Source organism: Notamacropus eugenii, chromosome 1, assembly GCF_028372415.1.
Source record: "Notamacropus eugenii isolate mMacEug1 chromosome 1, mMacEug1.pri_v2, whole genome shotgun sequence".
Classification (NCBI taxonomy): domain Eukaryota; kingdom Metazoa; phylum Chordata; class Mammalia; order Diprotodontia; family Macropodidae; genus Notamacropus; species Notamacropus eugenii.
Window position 1 is genome coordinate 709592657 of NC_092872.1, and position 25374 is coordinate 709618030.

Consider the following 25374-nt stretch of genomic DNA (forward strand, 5'->3'; position numbering starts at 1 on the left):
AAGATAATAAATCATCCTATAATTGTCTTGAGAATGTTGAAAACTTATCAGAGTGTAAACTATGGTGACTTCACTGAAGGATATTAAGAAAAAGGTCACCGACAGCAAATCAGAGCAGTATTTTTTCATCAGATCATTATAGACCTGAAGAGTTTTTATGCCTAGAATCACTTCTGGGGTCATCTATTTGCAAAACTGTTCAGGAAAAAGATTTGTGGGAAAAGGTAGAAAGTATAATCATTCCTCTAATTGGTTGAAAGGGATGGTAAGATATCAGTCATTTAAAGTGTGGAAAATGCTTTCAAGCTAAGCAACGGAACAGACACGTTAAGGGACTTGTTAATAGCCAGCAAAAACTCCAGCAAGCTGTTGACTTTGAAAAAAAGGGAAATGGATGAAAGTAAAGTAAAAATGCAAAAAAGAAAATAAGAGTACGAAAGTTTAACTTGTGCGTTTTTTTTAAAATAAGGCCAAAAGAATGCAGAAAAAAATTAGCCTCATCTGTAAAATGAGGATTAAATGAACACCTCCTTTCCAGGGTTGTTGTCAGGATCAAATGAGATAATGTTTGTAAAGCCCTTAGCACCATGTAGGTGCTTTATAAATGCTAGCTCTGATGATAGCATTTAACTTCTCTCTACCTCAGTTCCCATATCTGTAAAATGGGAATAATAACAGCACCTACCACCCAGAGTGGTTTATAAGTATCAAATGTGATATTTGTAAAGAGCTTTGTAATCTGCAAAGTACTACATGAATGCTAGATATCATATAGCTGGCGTAATGGAGCATCCCTTTCGCTAAAGAATCCAAATTGCCGGTGACTCAAAGGATAATGGTGAAATGTACAGCCAGTCAGTGAATAAACATTTTATTAATTTTTCGTTAAGTACCTACTATGTGTCAGGCAGTGTACTAAGTCCTGGGATTACAAAGGAGGCCAAAGATAGCTCCTGGTTGCTCTAATGAGGGGAACAAGATGTAAATGGTTATGCGCAAAAAAAAAAAAAAAAAGAGAGATATATAGGATAAAGTGAAGCAAATCTGTACAGGAACGGTTAGACAATGTCAGATTTTGGTGGAGACTTACAGGAGTATCAGTGAGTCAAAGCAGATCACAAACAATGACATGCCCCAGAAGAGACATAGACTTTCAAGGAGGTGGGGCATTATGCTGTCAGGGCAAGGGGCAAAGATGGACAGCTCAAATACTATACTGCCATACACAAAGTATTAAAAAATGAAGAGGAAGGCCTCTACTGTCTTGAGGAGAGCATGGAGGAGCATGGGTAAATGCTGCTTAAGATGAGAAGCCATTGATGGGGGCAGCTAGCTGTCACAGTGGATAGAACACTAGGTTTGGAACCAGAAAGACTCATCTTCATGAGTTCAAATCTAGCAGACATTTACTAGTTGTGCTACCTTGGGCAGGTCACTTCACCCTGTTTGCCTTGATTTTCTCATCTGTAAAATGAGCTGGAGAAGGAAACGGCAAACTGCTCCAGTATCTTTGCCAAGAAAAGTCCAAAAGGGGTCACAGAGAGTCAGATACTGACTAAAGAGGGATGAACAGGTCCGTATTCAAAATGACTGTGCCAATAAGCAGGAGGATTGGTCTGTAAGGCCACTGCATTTCTAGCCTGGGTAAGAGAAGGAGATCCATTCTCAAAAACAAAATAAAACAAAAGAAAAACCAGTGTGTTTCCAGAAACTTTCTGAAAAACCACCCAGGTTAAAAACTGATGTTATGTTTGGTTCCTCACTTCTATCTCAGGACCAGTCCTTTCTACCAGCCCTGTGACAGGGAGTCAGGTACCTTCCCTGCCCCCTCTCTATCTCACTACTAGATGGGCAGAAGACAAGCCAGTAGTACCTGCTGCCAATGAAGTGAGCTCAAGACCTTTCTCTTCTCTCATCAACCCTCATTACCCCATTGTCCAATTCCCAGCAAGCATAGGAAGCCCAGGGTCAGCTGGATGCTGACCTCTGTATCCCTACCTCTGCTTGAGGTATACCAGAATCTCACTCCCCACGTGCTCTTGGACCCCATACTCTATTGGTGGGGGACCCTCTGCTCTACCCTCAGCTCCCAAGGTCCCTGGGTCTTATCCTCCCTGCTGCTTTACTACCAAGCCTTAAACTAAACTTGAACACAAACCTTCCTTTATTTGTTATCATCCCCAATTTGAAAGCAGGAACTGTCTTGATTTTAATATGTTTCTCTGGTACTTATAGAGTGTCTAATACACTGCATGATTAAACATTTTTTGGTTCCTTTTTTCTCATCAGTTGCCAAGTCTTGAAACTTTTGTCCCCACAACATCTCTCACATTCATTTCCCTGCCTTTTTCTCATAGTCAACCCCTAATTCAGCTCCTCATCACTTTCCGCCTGGGCTATCATTGTAGGCTTCTGGTTGGTTTCTCTCCCTCGAGTCTCTCTCCAATCCATGCATTCACACACCTGCTAAAATGATTTTCCAAATGTGTAAGTCTGATCATGACACTCTCCTATTTATTTCATGAACTGCAATGGCTCCCTGTTACCTTTAGGATGTTGAAAACCCTTCTCAGCCTAACTCCTCTGCATCTTTGAAGTCTTCTTACACATTGTTTATGTGGGATGTGGTAGGGAGAGACAATTTTTTAATAATGGAAGGTAACAATAAAAGACATGTACCAGAAGGGTGATGGAGGGCATGGGGGGAAAGGCCTCTCTGAGAAGGTGGGATTTGTTCCTATAATCTCTGCTCCTGGGATGTGGGCCTCCCATGCTATATTTCCTTCCCTCCCTACTCCTCCCCTTTAGTCCCTTTACCAGCAAAATCAGTCACTAGGACTCAACAGGGATTTCCTGGGAATGTTCATAGATCTTTAGGTACAGATGCATATCTCATATGAATATTGGAAACTGGAATCAGGAAGATCTGAGTTAAAATTCCAACCTCAGACACTTACTAGCTGTGTCACCTTGGGCAAGTCATTTAACCTCTGTCTGCCTCAGTTTCCTCATCTGTAAAATGGAGATAATGATAGTACCTACCTCTCAGGATTGTTGTAAGGATCAAATAGAATACTAATTATAAAACGTTCAGAGGGCCAGACACGTGTAGCTATCTAAATGCTGATTTCCCTCCCCTCTCTCCACATAGATATCACAATTGCTCTCTCGAACTGGAACTCTCCAGTTCCTGCTGTGTTCTTTCTCTGTTGCTATCTAAGTTTACCATCTATTAAAATCTGCTATTTCCCACTGGCCTTCCTTGTTCTCTGGGTCCTTCCATATTTTATACAGATATAAATATTTTATATTTCATTTTATGTAATTACTGTTCACTGCCATTTGAAAAAAGAAAGGAAAGAACAGGCCTTCATTCCATCTTAGACTTCAGATTTTTATGCAAATTCCAAAAGCCCCATAATGCTGATTCCCACAATGATTCAAAGAAAACAAAGCAACACAGAGATACATCTATTAATGACTGATGGAATTTTTCAGATTCCTTCATTTCCTTCCCTTATTCTAAAGTTTGTTATGGCATCACAGGAAATTAAAAATATAATTTTGTAAAGCCTTTTAAACTAAAAAATAGCTATGTGAAAATATTTTAGGTATTTTATTCAATCATCCTTCGATCATCCCCTCTCTCATCTTCAATCTCCTTTTATCTACTGACATGTTCCCTGCTGCCACAACCATGCCCAGCTTCCACAACCCTTGAAAAAAACAAAAGAAAAAATCCTTCACTTGACCCTTCCATCCTTTTTCAAGATATTGTACTGTATCTCTACTCTCATACCCAAACTCTTTGAAAAACAACAAGTAGGCACACTTCTAACCTTCACTTTTTTCACCGCCCACTCCCTTCTCAACCCTCTGTGAACTGATTTTTGTTCCATGATGTTGAAGTCAACCTGTCCTCACCAATATTACCCATGATCTTATGGGGATCTCAAAGCCAGCTGTTCAAATTAGAATCATTTCTCAAACTGCTCTTCCTCCAAACTGCTTGATTTCTCTTGAGGTCACCATCATCCTTCCCGTCACTAAGATTTGCAATCTTAGAATCATTTTCAACATTCCTCAAAAAGCCAGTCAAGTGGCCACATCTTGCCCTTCCTCCCCATCCAGAATGTTCTTTACATTTCTTCTCAGGCAGTAATTGTCAATGGTTTAGTGCAGGGGTGGGGAAACTGTAGTCCTTAAATATGGCTTGTTGATTGAATCCAAACTTCATAGTACAAATCCCCTAAATATAGAATTTGTTCTGTAAAACTTGGACTTAGTCAAAAGATTGCACCTGCCAGCCTAGAAGGTCCCATGTGGCCTTGAGGCCATGGGTTCCCCACCCTTGGTTTAGTATCAACATGGTAAGAGGTTATCTCCAATGGGGTACCTCAGGGATCTGTATTGGGTTTTATGCCAATTAACATTTTTATCTATGATTTGGATGAAGGAATTGATGGTGTTTATTGTTCAATCATTTCAGTCGTGTCCAACACTTTGTAACACCATTTGGGGTTTTCTTGGCAAAGATATTGAAGCAGTTTGTCATTTCCTTCTCCAGCATATTTTACAGATGAGGAAATTGAGGCAGACAAGGTTAAATGACTTGCCTAAGGTCACGCACCGTGTAAGTGTCTGAGGCTGGACTTGAACTCACAAAAATGAGTCTTCTTCCTAAGTCCAGGCCAAGTGCTCTATGCACCATGGTTCCACCTAGCTTCCCCTATATATGGTATACTTATCAAATATTCAGACAACACAAAGCTGGGAGACATAGTTAGTGCACTGGATGATAGAGTCAGAATTCAGTCAATTATTCTGTCAAGAGTCATTTCTTATGCACTTACTATGAGCAGGGCACTGTGCTAAGTTCTGGGGTTACAAAGAAAGGTGAAGAACTTTCCCTTACTCTAAAGAAGTTAGAGCAAGTGCCAGGCTCTGTACCAAGGTCAGAGGCTGCAAATACAGGTGAGCAAGAAACTCACATTCTAATGGAGAAAGATGACACATAAAAGAAGGGGAAAGGATGTTTGTGATGAGTATGGTGATAAAAATCCTGGAAATTGTATTAAGGTTTGGACCTAGGTGAGATAAAGACCAAAGCTCATTCATTAGAGGGAGTGGGTGTAGGGTAGGAGCGAAGTTTCCAGGGGGGTGAAGCTGGACAGAGAGCAAGGGGTCAGTCATAGTGCCAAGACAGATGGAAATCTTTCCTGGTTCCCTAGTTGTAAATGTTTTCTGCCTCTCTCAGTTATCTTTACTTACTCATCTGTGTAAATGTGTCCTCTTCAAAACATGCAGACTCTTTGAGAGCTGGGGCTGGCTTTTGTCTTTTTATCCCTAGTGTCTATCACAGGACCTTGGGTACATTAGACACATGTCTGTGAGGTTGATAGCAAGAAGTCATGCTAAATGCTTTGGACCAGATCAGAGGTTCCAAATGTTTTCAAGTATGGGGACAGCTTTTTTCTTACAATTTTAATAATAGCCGTGATTATATTTATATCCAAATTAAGATTTGGATACTGCTTTACAAATATTATCTCATATGGATGACTTGCTCAGGATCACATAGCTAGTAAGGATCTGAGGCTGGATTTGAATTCAGATCTTTCTCACTCCAAGTACAGAGCTCTATCCCCTCTACCAACTAGCTACTTTTAAAATATTTTATTGTATTTTATTAGGCTCATAGGCACATAGGGTTAGAGCCAGAAGGGACCAGAGAGAACACTGAGATCAATTCTCTCATTTCACAGATGAAGAAACTCAGAGTAAGAGTGGTTATCTCTCTTTCCACTAGGTTTTCATGATGTTGCTAACCATGGGTGTCCCACAAAGGTCTGTCTTGGCTTCTCTTCTCATTTTCCTCTATATTATTTTGATTGGTGTTTTCATCAACTCCCATGGATTTGAATATCACCTCTATGCAGACATTCCCTGAACTATTTGTCTCACCCTAACCTTCTCCTGACCCTGCATCTCCAAATGCCTTTGAGGTGTCTTGAAATGGCTATCTAATAAACATCTGGAAGTCAACAGAACCCAAATTCATTATCTTTTCCCCCAAACCCTACCCTCTTCTTAATTTTCTGATTACTATTGAGGACACCACCATCTTCCCATTCATCCAGGCTCACAACCTTACTGTCATCCTCAGCTCATCACTTACTCTCTAACCCTATAGCCAGTTTCTTGCCAAGTCCTATCCACTCTTCCATATATGCCCCCTTCTTTTTTCTGCTGCTGTCACTACTATGGTGCATGCTTTCATCACCACACATTTAGACCATTGTAATAGCCTACTGGTTGGCCTCCCTATCTCAAGTCTTTCCCTGTTCCAATCTATTCTCCATTTAGCCACTAAAGTGATTTTCCTAAATCATATTTCTGATCATGCCATATACCTTTTCCCCCTTCCAACTCAATGAACTCCACTGACTTCCTATTTCCTGTAGAATCAGAGGAAGAATGATCTGTTTGGCATTCAAAGCTCTTCATAACCTAATCCCCTCTGATGTCATTTTCAGTTTTGTTGCATCTCACTGCCCCACACATATTCTTTGATCCAGTAACACTATCCTGGCTGTTCCATGAACAGGACATCCCATCTCTTGGCTATGGACATTTTTTTCTAGTTGTGTCCCATGCCTGGGATGCTGTTCCTCCTTTGCTCTTGACTCCGGATCTCCCTGGCTTCCTTTAAATCTCAATTGAAATCCTACCTTCTCTAGGAAGCCTTGTCTGTCTCCTCTTAATTAGAGTGCCTTCCCTCTGTTAATTATTTCCTATTTATCCTGTATATTACTTACTTTGTACATATTTATTTGTGTGTTATCTCCCCCGCCTTAAAGGCAGAGATTTTCTTTTTTTTGCCTCTTTATGTATCCTCAGAACTTAGCATTGTGCTTGACACAGTATAGGTACTTTTCTGGCTTCTGGCTTCCTTCAAGTCTCAGCTAAAATCTCTTCTGCCTTTTGCATTTCCCCTTAGTGCCTTCTCTCTGAGGTGATTTACTGTGTAAGGGGTTGTACTAGAAGACCTCTAGGGTCCTTTATAGCTCTAGATTTGTGATCCTGTAGTCCATTTGTTTTTTTATACCATAATCATTTGCAATATACTTCCCCTTCCCTCCCCCATTGTGCCCATCCTTTCACCAACTACCACCACCACCACCACCAACTCAGAGAAACAAAACTGATGGACAAAAAGACTCACAGCTTATAAAACTTGTCAATTTCTTAGTCTTCCATCTCTCTGCTGAGAGGAGCATGGTACAGTGGTTAGAGTGCTAGATCAGGAGTCAGGAAGACCTGAGTTCAAATCCAGTCTCAAATACTGTGTGAACCTGGGTAAGTCACCTAACCTGTGCTGCCTCAGTTCCAACATTTGTAAAGTGAGAATTAATAATACCAGCTACCTTTCAGAGTTGTATAAAAAAGGCTTTGTAAACCTTAAAGGGCCATATACATATTATTATCATTATTAATAATCACTATCATCCTCTGGGACCAACATTAGCAATTTTTTTTAATTTGGTGAGCTCTTTTTTTGTATTTTATTTTTTCAATTACATGTAAAGATAAATTTTAACATCCAGCATTACTAATTGAAGTTAATCTGCTTGACCACTTTTTTAGTCTTACTTCCATTTCCACCATTGTCTCTGCATCTGTTTGTAGAAGCTTCTTGTGTTTTTCTGAATTCCTTATATTCCTTGCTTTTTTAGGTAGTAATAATATCTATTACATTCATCAACAATTTGTGGAACCATTTGCTCTTTTGATGGGAGCCATTTGTTTCTATTTTTTTTCGGTCATGCAAAAAGTACAACTAGCCACAGAAATTCAAGTATAATATGAGACCTTTCTGCCTTTGAAAAGTTTATTCAGTCTGAAGGCAGGTTGTTTATTTATTGTGCTTAGTCATGTCCTAGTATGTTTTATTGGAGTAAAACAATAATAAGAGTGAGAAAGTTTTATGTGTATATAATCCCCAGGTCTCTTACAATGGATCTTCTTCCTTGTTCTCCAGGTTGAGAACTATTTCTCCTTTGATCCCATAGTTTGACAATTAATTTTTATATTTAGAAAAACATTTATTATTCCCCCTTAATTGGATTAGGAACATAAAAATTTCCCCTATTTTTTTTGGCATTTTTTCTATGGTTCAAAGTTTATGTGTGCACATCTTCACACATTTTAGTCAGACAGTAGTAATTCATTCAACCTGCCTTCCTCTGCCCACAGCTTCCTTTGCCTGGATGTTGTCAATTTATTTTTCAGTCATGTCTAACTCTCTGTGACGCCATTTAGGGTTTTCTTGGCAAAGATACTGAAGTAGTTTGCTATTTCTTTGTCCACCTCATTTTACAGATGAGAAACTGAGGTGGATAGGGTTAAGTGATTTGCCCAGGGTTACACAAGTAGTAAGTGTCTGAGGCTAGATTTGAACTCAGGAAGATAGATCTTCCTGATTCCAAACCCAGTGCTCTATCCACTGTGCCACCTTGCTGCCCCTTTGCCTATATGGGCTGCAGAATGATGGCTTTTGAATCAAGGGACATGTGGGTTTGAATCTGACTGTGATGATTACGAATCAGAGTGATCTTGGGAGAATTGTTCAGTTTCTCTGAGCTCAGTTTCTCCTTCTGCAAAATGGAGACACTAGTAAAATTGATAATATGTATTTCCCAAGGTTATTGTGATTAAAACATTTTGCAAATCTTAATGTGATGTATAAATGTGAATTGTTGTTTTGATTATTCCTATAATGTCTCAGTTCCCAAGAGGCAAATAAATATCATTTTCATTCAAATGCTTTCACACAGTTGGAAATCAAGTAAATGTTGAATGAATGAATGAAATGCTTTCTAGTAGGTGTTTTTCCAGTATTGACCTCAGTTCCTTGAAAATAAATGCTCATTCATATATCTATGTTCTTTTGATTTAAATCTCATTGAAACTTTTTATTTGCCTTACTTTAAATTTTAATTTTGAGATAAATTTGAAGCTCAGTGTATTCTGTTTTAACTTAATTTAACTTAATCTCATCTTGGAACTATGGAGCCATAGAATGCTGGTGCTGCAACGTATCTTTAAGGTTAGCCCAGTTCAACACTGGCTCATTTTATAGGAAACTGACATCTGATGAGGACAGGTGACTTTTCTAAGGTGATATAGTTCACCTGAGGACCAAGATGGATCTCTCAGTCTCATGATTGTCCATCCTGTCTTTCTCTCCTTCTTCAGTTAAGAAGGCATCCCTTTGTTTGATCGGCCCAATATTTTAAGATGGTCCAGCTCTGGTTGGCCAGTGTTAGGGGTCGGGGGGGACCTCAGCCTTGTAAAAGGTTCTATACTGTTCAGGGTCATTTATAATGAATACTACAAGGCAACATGCCTATTACATGAAATAAAATGATTGTTTTTGTGAAATGAATTGGAAGATGTGGCATAATTAGACAGTGGGCATTTGTATTCTCCCATTATCGCTTTGGAGCGGCAAAAAAATGGAAGTAATTTATTTCATCTTGGTAATGCCCCTTCTTTCTGGTCCAACAATTTATCAGAAATGTTAATCCAGCAAGCAGTAAGTGGGGGAAAAAGAGAGAGGGGATTTAAAATTAGCCTGGAAATATTGCACAACTCATTAAAAATGTAATCATGCGTAAAATGAGATCAATGAAAATTTATCTAAAAGTGCTAGGAAAAGGCATTTTCTAGTATGATACTGGATTTAATAGACTGGATTTTAATTTAGTCAGTTTGCTACAAAAATCCCTGCAGGCTAAATAAAACAGTTTTCCCTCCCAGTTATTGTACAGACAGCTAATTTTCTGCACCCTTCCTTCTAATATTCAATCTTATCTCTTGCCGGATAGGAGTTTCGGGGTATTGCAGAATTTGTTTTCTTTACATTTTCCATTATTGCTTTCATTTGCATGATAAATGATTAGAAGTAGAAACAGGGGAGGGAGAACAAAAAACCGTGCAGAACATTTCTTTATTAATTTTGTTTAAATTAGGGTAACTTTCTTATCCTCTCCTTCCTTTCTTTAAACAACTTGTGTATGTGGAAGTAATTTTGATCCCTTTGTCAGGCCACTAGAAGAATGTGGTACTCATTTTTGGCTTGCATTTTCTCCTTGTAACATTTTATTTGGTTCTTGGGTTTGTGGTTGACATTTTGGTTCCTGTTTCATTTGCTGCTTGCTAATGTTAGTGATATGTTTTCCACTTAAAAGAGGCCCTAGTGTTTATGACAGAACGTAAAGTCCAGCAGTTGTTTAGAACGTTACCCTACATAGAATCTCAGAAGCTGAGATAGGAAGGGTTTTTTTTTGAGACTGAGTCTACATTTTTCATCTAGTCTGGAAGGGCAGCACCAGTTTTTTTCAGGGGCCTTCTCACTACTGATAGGCATGAAAACTTTGAATGGTGCAGTACCTCGCACATGTTGTTGTTCATTTGTGTCCAACTCTTCATGACCCCATTTGGGGTTTTCTTGGCAAAGATATTTGAGTGATTTGCCGTTTCCTTATCTCATTTTACAGATGAAGAAACTGAGGCCAGCAGGGTGAAGTAGCTTGCCCAGGGTCACACAACTAATAAATGTCTGAGGTCAGATTTGAACACAGGAAGATGAGTCTTCCTTACTCAAGGCCTGGTATTCTGTCCACTGCACCACCTAGCTGTCCCTAGTAAGCGCTTAATAAATGCTTGTTGCCTTTGCTGTTTCTAACCTTGGATGGTTCACCCCTCCTTAGATGGCCTAGTGGCCTCCCATCTCTGAACATTCTCCATATTGGAGAACTTTGCCTCCCTGAGCTTGGGTGATTTGCCAGTTCCAGCCTCCCCAATACCAGGGATGACTGGGGTGCACCACCATGCCTAGCTCACTTAAATCTTAATGCCTTGATATTTTACTTTACAAACATTATTATTATACTCATAGAAACGTAGGATATCAGAACAGGGAAGGACCTTAGAAATCATCTTATTCAATGATATCCTGTTATAGACAAGGAAATTGAGTCCAAGAGGTTTGGTGACTTGTCCAAGGTCATTTAGTTAGTGACTGAGTCAGAACTAGAACCCAGGGATACTACTTCCCAGTCTAGCAATAAGCTTGAACAAGAACATTTGTAAAGTTGGGCTTCGTCTTTGACTTTTGACCTTATTCAAGAAGCCATTTTTTATTTCTGATGGTTCACAAATGGCTAAGTCAAGGTAAAGCCCCTGGACAACTCAATAGAAAACCACTTACCATTCATTGTTCTCCCTCAGGTGCTGGCCTTTGGTTAGTTTTTAAAGACTATTTATTTGCCTGATATAAATAAATCACCTTGGGGAAAATGAACTGGGAGGGGCACTGAGGTGAAGTCAAAAGAGTATAACTCAGAATATTCGTATCCAAAGGAAAGTTCAGTTAGGGGTAGGAGGTGAGAATTCATACATAGCCCTGAGTCTAGAGCTAGGAAGACTTGAGTTCACTGTGTGACTTTGGGCAAGTCACTTAACCTCTTTCATCTATAAAATGAGGATTACAATAGTACCCATCTCCCAGGGTGGTTTGGAGATAATATCTGTAATGAAGGCAGCTAGGTGATGCAGTAGAGAGAGTACCAGAACTGGAGTCAGGAAGACCTGAATTCAAACTCAGACACTAAGTAGCTGTGTGTACCTGGGCAATTCACTTAACTTCTGTCTCCTTCAGTGTCTTCAACTGTAAAATGAAGACATTAATAGCCTTTACCTCTCACGGTTGTTGGGACAGTCAAATGAGATAATAATTCTCAAGCTTTTAGCACAATGCCTGGAACATAGTAGGTACTCAAATACTTGTTTCTTTTCCACCCCTTTCTTGGATATAGTTGTATGAGGGGAGGAGGTGGATTATGCCCCAGAGAGTCCACCCAATAGCCCTCGACTCCTGTCCATCGTGGTTTGGTGCAATTGTCCTGGGAAAGGGACCAGACAGTCTCCCACAGAGTCTAGGCTATGACATTTGGGAATATATGATCATTATCTGCTCCTCATCACTCTGTGTCATACCCAGCCCTGCCCACCACTGCCTAACCCTAAGAGGCTGAGTATGAGTGATCATGGCAACGGAGGAATGTAGCCTTGAAAAAGGGGTGCTGTGGTGAGAGGCCCCTGTGGATGATGACCCAGGGTCAGATGGAGTGAAGGCAGAGGGCAGAAGTCTGGTCAAAGAGAAGAGGTATACTGTCCAGATGTCAGTGCCCTTGGGCAAAGCCTTGACATCCGCATACTAATTATGGTGAGGAGGCTGTGCTCTGAGTCATGGAAGGCCTGACACTTGGTTGTGTGGCTGTCAGCACGTCTCTTAACTTCTTCTAACTTTTGATCTCTAAAACAAGTATAAAAATAGCTAGGATAATTGCCTTTTAGGGTTGTTGCAAAGCTCAAGCCGGGGTTTATTTTAATGGGGTCCTACTATGTACTAGGTCCTACGTCATGTACTAGGGGTATGAAGGCAAACCCAGTGCAGTTCCTGCCCTCCCACATACTACTGGGAAGAGGGAGGACAAACATGCAGAGAGATAAGAAGATAAAGTAAATTTATCTGTTTTTTAACTAATAACTGGGACAGGAAAGACCTCTTGAGAGGTGAGCCTTGAAGTCAGTGAAGAACTTTCCAAGTGAAGAAAGAGCATTTCAGGGATCAGGGATATGGCAGCCAATGGGAAAGCCTAGAGAGAAGCTAGGGAAAGTGATGTCTCAGGAAGGAGACCAGATGGGCTAAAACAGATGCTGTGAAGGATGCTAATGTGCAATTAGCCCAGGAAGACAGGTGAGAGTTAGTGTGGGCAAGGCTTAAATGCCAAACAGAAGAGCTCTCTGGAAACAGTTGGAGAGACAACAGGGAGCCACTGTGGTCAGATTTGTGTTTTGGAAATATCACCTGGGTGGCTGTGTAAAGATGGATTAGAGAGTGAAGGGTAGAGAATATGGGTAAAACATTAAACAAACATCAGCTCGTCATATCATAAGCAGTTCATAATATGAGCATCCAGAAGACTAAAGAAAGTATAAGGAACTTTATACATTTTAGACACTTCTGGCTTGGCATTTAGCTACTGAATTACAAAAAATTGCTGTCGTTAGCTACCGGCTCCTGCATAAAATGATTTTATACCCTTTTTATTACTACCAACATGGATGACAAAAGAAAATTGTCAATGAAACCATGGATGCATATCTTGATTCTACTTATGTACTTTAAAAAAAAGCATTTTAAAAAAGCCCCAACAAAATAAAGCATATAAAACTGAATTAAGACTTTTTGGACACCCTGTATATCAGTCCATCTTTCACTAGAAAAAGGGGTTCTTATATAGAAATCTGTGAACTTAAAAAAATATTTTGATGACTTTATTTCAATTTAATAGGTTTCCTTTGTAATCCTACATATTTTATTTTATGCATTTAAAGACGTGATTCTGAGAAGGGGTGCCTAGGTTTTACCAGACTACTCAAGGGGTGCAGGATACAAAGGAATACTACCAGAAAATCATCTTTAGTGTCGATATGTCAAGTGAAGGGAAACAGCCTTTCTCTGGGAGGTATCCAATCCTGGATGAGTTATGCAATTTTTTTCCTCTACAGGTGAAATTTAATGGGCTGGAAAGAGGGCACAATCATGAAGCTCAGAGAACCACAGAAAGGTTTTCTCTTTTTTCTTTACTCCAAAGACAGACAGCTGTGCCTTCTCAAGCCTGTGAGGGGTGATGGTGGGGGGTGATAGCAGAGTGCTATGGAGACCACTGACAGAGTTAGCAAGATGTTGCAAATTTTGTTCTCGCTTCCAGCAAAATTCAGAGGATGTTTCATGTGTATGATATTAAAATCTTCCAATAATTTTGGAAATCAGTTTTCTGGGCCAATTATAAGATCTTTGAGCTTTCATTGCCTATAATAACATGCTGAAGTCAGACAGTTTATATGTGTAGTTTTGAAGTGTTTTAAATAATAAAATGGAAGTGTATGCACTCAGATCCCCTGCCTTGAAATGTGATAAATCTGTTTTCCAAGTGAAAAGGTACATTCAAACTTTTAGGAAGAAGGGCACATGGTGTTACAGAATATTTATAATAGTGGTTCAAAAGGCATATGGTCCCTGAATTACGCTAGACCCAATAGTTTAATATTTGGGCTTGACAAATTTAAAAACAACAATCACCAAATTTTGCTTAAGTGATTCCAGTTCTGGACGATACTCGGAAATGAATATTTCATAAAACTGAGGCAGTTGACAAACTATGGAAATATGGGCTGCAGGGAACCCCCCAGAGGCCTCTGAATTTGGCCCTTATTCTGTTCCAAACTTGTGGCTGTTCCCACAAATCACCTTTAATACCCTTCCTTGGTTCCTCCCTCCTCTCCCTGTCCTCTTTAGCATCTTAATAACCTCATTTATATCCATTTTTAAGCCTCCTTCTCCAGTGAGCACAATTACATTATTTCCAATCTTCCCTTGTAGCTGAGGTCTTCTCAGTATTTCTTTGTTTCATCCTCGTCACACTGATTTTCCATCTTGATTTCTGGAGAGTGGTATCCAGATGGATGGAAAATAACTTACGGTGTCTTATGGAGTGCTAGGAAAAAATGTGTCTGATTCTACATTGAACCACCAGATAGTATCTAGGTTGTTCTTCTGACACTTGGCCATAACTTTATGGGATTTTAATTTTCCTTTGTGAAGTTTCTGCCTCTACTTCTTGCTGATACAGGAAGTATTTGTGCTAGGAAAATCATGTTGTCTTGGAGAAGGCACTTAATTTCTCTGAGGAGATTTCTACTTTCTTATTTGTAAAGTGAGGATACTACCAACCTTCCAAGGTTGTGAAACTCAAATGAAATGATCTTTGTAAAAGACTATAATAAATGTCAATTCTTATTATCCTTTGTTTCCAGAGAGCAGAGAACCCTAATTCAAGGTTATATAAGAAGCACAATACTGTAGAAAGAATATTTGCTTATGGTTAGAGAAAATAAATAACAAATTCCTGTTCCCAAAGCTATCTGCCCCTCACCCCTAGAAAATAATCTCCTTACTCTTTGATGAATTTCTTTAAAAATTTCAGTTATTCTTAATGTAACTAATTAATTGTGGCTTGGTTATCAATTTCAGCTTGATTATTATAAAAATTATGATACTATGTATAATATTATAAACATAATGTTAATTTCAGATTGATTATTAATTTCAGCTTGAATTCAGTAGTTTCCAGTTAAAACTAGAAGAAGCCAAGGATGTTGATGGTAGGAAATGTTTCCTAACATTTGTGCTATGGTCATCAATTTGAGGGGTAAGGAATACCCAGTAGTAATTTTGGTGATGCAGAAGATGAGATCTGGTGATTTAATCTGAAAGATTCTTCTTGACACAGCATTAGCAGTAAAGGAGATAGCTTTCCAGTTGTAGCAACTGGTGGTACCATAGCATGGGTGCCCCTGGTTCTTGCATAAGAATCTATTTTATCGAGTATTTTGGGGGAGGTCCTCCAAGCCACCTATGCCAATCAAACAGTGTGACTATTATTTCAGATAATTAGGAAGGCCTCAGTTTCACTCTGCCACATCCTTGCCCCTATGATCTTGGACAAGTTCTTTTCTTCCCTTTGGGCTTCAGTTTTCTCATTTGTAAATGGAGTTTGACTAAATGTTGTCTGTGGTCTTCTCTATCTCTAAATCTACTAATTTATGATCCTATATATGTCTTTCACTGAAAAGTTCTCTTTAGCAAGAAATGTCATATTTTTATGAATTCATTTATATAATTATAACGCCACTATTTTTTTTTTGTTCATTTGCCTCTAGGAAAACTATTGAAACAGACACATATTCCTGTGATTCATAGACTACTACCATATTCCTCCCTCAAATGCAACTTTTTACTCTTTTAGTTTGCCTAAGACTACCCAGGCCAGGGATTCTTAAGCTTTTTTTGTCTTAGACAACCTTTGGCAATCAGGGGAAGCCTATGGATCCACCCTCTGAATCCTGTTGATGATTTAATAAAATGAAATACATACTATTACAAAGAAAACCAATTATATTGAAATATAGTTATCAAAACATTAGAAAAATAGAAACCCCTGATCTGGAGTATCTATTCAAAGAAGTCACACACTATTGGGCAAACATGATCTCTTGCAACCTGCACGTGATAAAAGTTGATGGAGACAGAATCTCAGACGGTTAACCATATCAGAGATACAGTCCAGGCCCTTTCAGGAAAGTCATGTCATCCCAGACTCACTTTTGTTACAATAGGGAAGTACCAAATGTAATTGCAGCAACCAAGATCCCCTTGATCTCCTTTTCTGAAGACATGCATAAAAATGAAATCATATTAAAGAAGGCACCCAAGGAGCCCCAAACAGTGCAGCTACACTTTTTCCCAAGCCTGGAACCTTACTTGGTCCTGAGATATTATCTGGGAGCAACTGGGCTCTATTACAGTGATCAATCTATTAATTATTGGTACTAGTCTTTACTCTTCTTCTTCCTTAAATATCTCCCCACTATGAGTCCATAATGATGGTACCATGGAGTGGCAATCTGATGTTCTCTCTGGTTGTAGTGCTAACCTAATCTCATTGTTCCTAGTCTCACTGCTTTCCCTGGCCATGGTGCTGACATTAAGTTCTGCAGCTCATAAACTGGGACCTAATGATATCTACAACCTTAAATATCACTTGTTGGAAGAGTGTCACATTTAAAAAAAAAAATTGGTTAAAGTGTTTTGAGCTTCTTGGAAAGCAGTACTATATAACATACACATAACATTATTACCATTGTCATTGCTTGATATATTTAATGCTATACTGGTAAATGACCTTTTGACATCAATGCAGATTATGTCCACTGCCTTTCCCGTCTGCTCTCTGCATTATCTCCTCAAAAAAAATTCCACTCAATTTGTCAGGCAGGATATACCCTTCACAGCACTGTGTGCAGACTATTTTTTATTTTTACATCAGCTCATGTTTCTCCAGATGTTTCGTGATCTCATCTCTTATTAATGTCTCCAGAATTTTGATTGCTTCTGAGGTTAGACTTGCTAATGATTACAGATCTGTAATGTCCTGGCTCTTTAGTAGAATGGAAGAGCTCATTCTGCTGAATTGTGCAATCATTTGAAGACAGAAAGGTATGGAATTTACTAAGAAAACTTTTGTTTATAAACATATGAAATATTATATTTACACATTCCTTGAATCTGTATTTTAATTGCACACACAGTTATCCATTCTGTGAGTTTATTATTGCATTGTGCGATGGAAGGATAAGTGTTTTACATCTGAGACAGAACAAGGGTGATGTGGTGGTCACCCTAAGAAACTGACAAGTTAAGAATCAGGGTTAGAAATAGGAAAGACTTTGGTTTGTCAGGTGGGAAGCAGGAAGTATTTCTGCTCTTGGTATTGAAAATAAGGCAAAGGTGGAAAAACATTTCATTTGTACTGTATATCTCCTCTTGTAGTGGGTCAGATGATACAAAATCTTTTGGCAGAAAGGAAAAGGACATCCACTTGAATCAGTAAGAACCTTATTCTGTTTCTAATCTGAAGGTATCACTTCCTTGAGCCTCGTAGGATTTGTGTGAAGAAGGTAACAGGAAACAATATTATACTAAGAAAAATGAGGCCAACAAAGGCTGAATCATAGAATCTTTGAATTTCAGATTGGAAGGGATCTCAGTGGCCAATTAATGCAATCCATTCTTAAGAAAGAATCCTCCTTACAACATAGCCAACATGTGATCATTCTACCTGCAAAGAGGAGCCTTCCTTTGCCCCGTAGAATGTGCTTTGTAACATCTTTGAGTAGGCACCTTAGCTCAGGGGGCTCTTAACCTAGAGTCTATGAATTGTTTTTTTCTGATACAATAGCAGATCCTATGCTCTATCCAGAGGTAGTCCTTTCCACTTCTGAGTGGCTTTCAGTGTTCAGAAGTTTTTCTTTACAACAGGTCTAAATTTTTCTCTTTACAACTTTCACCCATTGTTATTACGTCTTCCCTCTAAAGTGAAGTAGACCAAATTGAATCATCCTTCTACATGAAAGCCCTTATTTGAAGACAGCTAGCATGTTCCCTTGAAGTCTTCTCTAGGCTAAATGACTTGCATGGAGAATCTTCACTGTTGTGGAGTGAAGCTTGGAATAATTTGCTCTGCTGAGTTATAGCATCGATTTTACCATAAATTTGCTGGTATTCAAATTTGTATTCTTTGATATTTATAATTATGGAGAATATGATAATTGGTTCTAGCCCAATGGGAATATGCAGCACGAATTTTAAAAATGTGACCACTTCAAGGAATTAATTATTTGCCCTAATCAAGACCTTGCTATAGAGACTAATACCTCTTTATTGTTAGATGTTCACATTTTAATGCATAGTTCACATTTTGAAAATGATACTACTTCATGCTTAAAGATTTCATTTTCATTCCTATATTTCAGAATTAGTGGTCCCTAGTATTCAGAGAATGTTATTTGTCACAATGATGAAATTTAAAATATGACAGCCTTGAAACTTGGTTTTATTGGTTTACCTGACCTATATTCATAATCAAGTGTATCTTTCTTTTTTATTTTCTTTGTCAATAGGAAAACAAAAAGTACCAGACACATATCTTTAGTCTCTAGGAGGCTCTCTGAAAAAGAACCTGCAGGTAACTGCTGAGTCTAGAAGGGCTTAGTTATGTTTGTTGCTATTAGACTTTGAAGAAACTGAAGAGTTCAAACCAATAGACAAAAAAATTACTGTTATCTTTAGCAAAGTGACCCAATTTTCTGTTCATCTGTGGATATGTTTCCTATATATGCTATGGATTAAACATTTAAATAATTAAAAATTTAAAGTTGAATGTTTTATAGGATAAGGGGAAAGGAGAAATTGTCCCCCACATCATCTTCAACTGATGTTTATCCTAATCTACATCTTTATGCCAGTAGGGGGCAATACATTGTAGGTAACTAGATTACTAAACTGATAGACTTAAGAAGTGTTGTGCCTATCAGACTTTAGAGATCTAGGACAGCTGCTTTACATTACAGATGAGAAATCTGATGTTCTGAGAGGATAAGATACTTGTTCAAGTTTATGCAAGTAGTTAGTGACAGAGCTGGGACTCAGATTCATGGGGGATACAGAGAAGTGTTTGCATAGATAAGGCAGGTTAGATGCCACAGAAGTAGCAGGCATAATAGTGGAGCAAACCATCACTGATGATACACAAGAGCAAAGGAAAGGGCAATAATAAAATGTGACTTCTGGTATCCATACACAAACACATAGTCTATGGAAAACCAATGAATCAAACAAGCATTTATTAAGCACCTACTTTGAGCCAGGCATTATTATCAGTCCTGGGAATGTGAAAAAAAGATAAAAGTCAGTGCCTGTTCTCAAGGAGCTCATGGTCAAATGGAGAGACACCTTGCAGATAACTATGTATGAACAAGGTACAGACAGGATAAATTGGATGTGATCTTTAAAAGAAAGAACTACCATTAAGAGAGATCAGGAAAGTCATCCTGGAAAAGGTGGGATTAGTGAGGATAAGGAGGGAGAACATTCCAGGAATGGAAGACAGCCAGGGAAAATAAACTAGAGATCATAAACTTGAGATCTTAAAGCAAAGAATAATTTAAAGCAAGCTCAAACACATAGATGATACTAAGGCTTTGTGGAATGTTATTCATGACTGGTATATTGGAATAGAAGAACTTATTGTATTAATATGTAAAAGGAGCAGATTAAATCAAATGAGATAATATGTCTAAAAAGCATGTAGCAACAGCACCTGAAACATAGTAGGCTCTATTTTTATTTCCTTCCCTATTCCTTAGATAGAAGGGACTGTGGAATAGTCTTGCAAATCAATGCAATACATAAATTTGAATAAACTTAAGTTCTTTGAGTTAGAGGAAAGTAAAGTAGAGAATGCTTAGGAGAAGACTGATGAAGGGAGAAATAGAAATGAAGCTGTTATGGGGGTCTGTGCTAGAGACCACCAGGACAGAAGGAAGACATAGGTAACTTATTTAGGAAATGTATTGAAAAACTGATCCACAGGTATGACCTAGTTAGTACTGAGAGTTGGCTTTAAATATCTAGAAGTCAATCGGAACTCTACTGAAAGCAGAGTAGCTGAAAAATTCTTCAATGGCATTTTCATTCTTCAAAAGGTGATAGAAGCAATGAGGGAAAATACTTTTCTGAATCTGTTTATAATGAATAAGGAGGAGCTGGTTGAAGATGAAGAAATGATAAGAACATTGAAGGGAAGTGACTCAAGTATCTTTGAGTGTGTAATAGATAAGGAAAAAGAAGCCACATACTCTGCTTTGTATGCTAGATTCTTAGAAAACAAACTCTAAAGAGTTTAGAGAAAGAATGTAAAATTCCATGATCAAAAATTCTTCATGGAAAGTAGGTCCTAGTATGTTGGGGTACTTCAAAGAACAAAATTGTGACAAGGAAACTTCCTTCCTTTGTTCCTTCATCCCTTTGTTCCCTCATTCCTTCCTTCTTTCCTTCCTTCCTTCCTTCCTTCTTTTTCATTTGAAGGGTAGAACAAAAATGTTTAACAGGATCCTGAAACACAAAATAAGCTAGGAGACAGTGAGAACACTTTGCTGCTCTCAGTGAGTTCAAGTTGCCAGTTCTGGATGAGCTACTTTTCAGTGGCTGGATTGATCATGGATTGATGTCAGCCTTGAGGGTGTCTGTTCTTGGGACTATTCTGTTCAATATTGTTTTAGTGACTGGGATGGAGATGGCATTTCTGATCACATTTTCAGAAGACATAAAGATGGGAATGATAGTTATTACACAGGACCATAAAATTGGCATTTAAATCTTTTAAAAAATGAATAAAATCACTCATGACTGTGATTGCCAAGTTGTTGTCAATGATTATTGAATATTCCTGGAGAAAATAGAAGTACCACAGGACTAGAGATGGGTAGATGTTTTACCAACTTTTCAAAAGGATAAGTAGATTGACTCTTTTTCAGACTGTAGTCTGGTGAACTCAATCTAAATTCCTGGCAGTATTCTAGAATGCATTATTACAGGGAGGGTTTCTGGACACTGAGACAGGCAAGTGGAGATCACTATGAGTCAGTATGGTCTCATCAAGGAGAGGTCATGCCAGATTAACCTCATTTCCTTTTTTAACAGGGTTGTTAGACTATTTGATCATGGAAATGCTGTATCTATTAGGATGCCAGTTTTTCAGCAAAGCTTTACAAAGTCTCTCTTGCTCTCCTTGTGGACAAAAAGATTTGTGGATTAGGTGATAATATAGTTAGGATCTGAAACTGGCTGAATTATTGGACCCAAAGAATAATTAGTCATGTATTGACGTCAGCCTTGAGGATAGTCTATCCTTGGGTCTATTTTGTTCAACATTTTTTCAGTGACTCGAATGGAAGTATAGATAGCATTTCTTATCAAATTTTCAGAGGATACAAAACTGGAAGGGATATGCAGGATCACAAAGTTGATATTCAAATCTTTTAAAAAAGACTATTACAAAGGAATGAGTCTAAAATATTAGGGACAAATGTAAACTTATATTTAGAAAATGCATTTAAGTGGCAATTCATAGGTAGAAAGATCTAAAGGGTATGGTGGACCTTAAGGTAAATATGGGTCCAAAATGTGACATGCCATCCAAAAAAGGCATCTAGGTTGACATAACTGATAGAGTGCTGAACTTGGATTCAGGAAAACCTGAGCTCAAATTCTGCCTTAGACACTTGATCTGTTTGCCTCAGTTTCATCATGTGCAAAATTGGAATAATCGTAGCACCTGTCTACCAAGCTTCAAATGCAATAATGCTTGTGATGCCCTTTGCAAAACTTAAAGCACTATGTGAATGCCACACGTTGCCTTTATCATTATTTCTTAGGCATGAAAAGGGAGATAGAAATATTTTACTCTGCCTTAGTCAGATCATATCTGGAATATTTTATTTTCCTGGGGACCATGTGTTAGGAAGGACTTTGATAATCTGGAGTGGATCCAGAAAAGGATAGTCAGGGTGGGAAAGTAGTCAGAATTCTTCCATAGGATGACTGGTGGAAAGAGCTGGGGATATTTATTTTGGAGATGAAAATACACAGGGGCCATATGATAATCATCATTAAGTATTTCAAGGGTCATTGGAAGGAAAAGAGACTAGACTTGTTTTGCTAGAAGGTAGAACTAAAAGTGATGGGCGAAAGTAGCAGAGGGACAGATTTTAGTTCAATGTAAGAAAGAACTGCCCAGCAAGGAGAATTTTTCATAAGAGGAGGTGGGATGATCAATTGTCAAAGGTATTAAATAAGAGATTCCTGTTCAGGTAAAGGTTATTCTAGATGAGGAGTTTTCAGCTTTTTTTGTGTCCTGGACCCCTTTGGCATTCTGATGAATTCTATGTCACCCTTCCCAGAATCATGTTTTATTATGTGTTTCTATATTGAACATGAAATACATAGAACGGCAAAGACTCCCCAATTATGTTGAAACAGTGAACAAAACATTTAAAAGATTAGTAAGCTCATCACCCCAAGTTAAGAGCCCTTGTAATCCAGATGTTCTTTGAGTTTCTTTCCAACTCTGGGCTTCTATGTTTCTATGAATCCAGTCCAGGACTCTTTCCAGTATCCTAAATTTAGTAGTTATGGAGTAGATTCTACTTCTGGAGTTGAGGTGGATTCTCTGGTAGCATCCAGTAACTGCTACACCAGCAGAACTAGTAGCAGGCAGAAATTCATGAGGAATGGTCTTGTCTCTCAGGCAATTAGCTTTCTCTGGTTTCTAAGACTCTGGAGCAGAGAGAGTGAGGCTGATGACTTAGCCCAGCTCTGCCTCACTTAAATCCAGTTTACACCCAAGTCAAGACATCACCCTCATGATATCACTGGTCTTCTTTGAGAATGAAGAATGAACAACAACATATACTCCCAAATCCAAGGAATCGTCAAGAAAAATCTGACCAATGTAGTAGTAGTATTTATTATAACCTGTAGTTATGACTCCTTTAGGGGAACAATGGCACCCTTTTAGCTGGAGTGATCTCATCTACTGCTTTAAGGGTCCTTTATGACCTGCCACTCCACAGAGTCTAACATGGGGCTCAGTTAATACTTGTTGATCTGATTTAATAAAAACCTGCCTTCTACCTGTGGGATGAAGTGAATTATTCTGAGCAAGAACTCTCATTCATCTGGTGGTGTTAGCTGTTCCCTGAAGTCAATGAAACATTTCGCCCCAGTAAAATTTATATTTGAAAGTGAATGACAATAGAAAGATGCATAGGTAAAAGAGCATCTCCACTTCTAGGTGCTGCTGGACACACCAATCTATGGGGGCTGAAAGATAATTATTTAAAGTTGGATTTTATCCTCACAACAACCCTGGGAGTTAGGTGCTATTATTATTCCCACTGTACAGGTGAGGAAACTGAGGCAGATAGAGGTTAAGTAACTTACCCAGGGTCACCCAGCTATAAAGCATCAGAGGTTAGATTTGAACTCAGGTCTTCCTGACTGTAGATCTAGTCCTCTATCCATTATGTCACCTAGAGACATGACCTGAGATGTTAAATCAATAGCTAATTCAAACATGCCAATGGAATTCCTTTCACGGGGCTTTCATGAGACTCTACAAGGGATTTGTCCTTTGTAAAGTCATCTCTTTTCAATTGTTTCCTACCTAATAAATACTAATATCTCCTTTGACTAGACTGTGGTGGCTGGTTGTAGGCAATGTGACAATGGCAAAGAGAGAAACATTATTCAGAAAAGAAATAGTGAATGCATATAGAGTTTAATCTTCTGTTGTAACTGTGAAAAACTTCCATAATACTAAAGAACTTTCCTTCCAGACAAGCAAAAGCAAGCCAGTGGCATCTAGAACATAAATACCTATCCAGAATATTCCCCCTCTGCTTTGTCTTAAAGGAGAGTGATGTTAAATTAATCTCTTGGCCCTTCCTTCTATGACTTCCTCTAATGACAATGACAATATGCAGAATTATTTTCCTCCTTCAGCCTTTTTGCCTCTTGGAAGAGGGAGGTCTGTTTAAACATTCTCAGGGGGAGAAAGAGCAATGTTTGAAGCAAAATGGATCCTAGAACAGCTCTGCCAAAAATAATGGGTGTCTCTGAATGTGAGGACCTCCAATTTCCTGTTTGCCTTTTCAGAAAAGTACAGCCCTTATTCCTTTTCTAACTCACTGTGGAGCAACTAGCAAAATGGCCCCAAATGGTATCTCGAGGAGCTGGAGAAAATGCAAACCACTGCCCATGGGTGTTTGAGATGGAAGGAGGGCAATGAGACCTTCTTCCCTTCCCATGGGGACCTCCCTCCTTGCTCAGGTTTGGTGGAAAATTGGTGATTAGTCTCACATCTACAGAGGAAGACTCCAAATATCTTTGCCCACAGGAATGTTGGCCCATTGGGTTTCGCTTGAAACTCGTCCTAGGTCTTTGCTATTCTGGGCGGAAAATTATTTCTGCAAGAATCCATAAATATGACCGCACAGCTCAGATCCCTTAATTCTCCCTGGTGGTACAACCAATTTAAATTTCTACTCTGCTCCTACAAACACCAGAGGTGCTGAGGGAGTGGGAAAGTTAACTTCTGGGTCTGATTCATCACTTTTATTGAACTTAAATTCTTTTGTTTTAATGCACACTTGATGGAGGAAGCATTTATTGAAATAGTTACGGTTTTCCAGGGGAAAGACAGTTGAAGAAAGAACAAATGAATCTAATGTAAATCAAATACTTAGCGCTTTTATAGAAACTACAAAGCCTTAAGTGTGTATTCTTAATGGTAATTTTTACAAAACGCCACTAGAAGCTTCAAATGGAGGTGACAGTGATTGTTTCAGTGTGGAGATGGGTTTTTCCTTTCACATGCTAATCACCTACTGCTGGTGATATAGCTCTCCTAGGCTGCAGTCGCGGAATTGAATAATTTATGGAATGAATTTTGTTGTAAATTTATTGTGTCACAAGCAGGTTGTAATTTCACTAACAGTTCACTTAAGTTATTAAGTAAAAAAAAAATAATGTGTTTGATAGGATAGTGCGTTTGGAGGTTGTTTTTTTCCCCCCAGCAAGTTCACATCTTATATATTTTCAAAACAGAGTATTTGCCTAATTTTTATTCAGAATCTGATATGCGAGAAGGGAGAGCGCATTAACATAAGTGGGATTGCATTTGTACACTATTGTTGAATTTCGTAGTCGTAAACAAATTATTTAAGATTTTATATAGACAGAAATAGCATTAAACTGCAGAGCGCCTTCCTAGGGCTGCC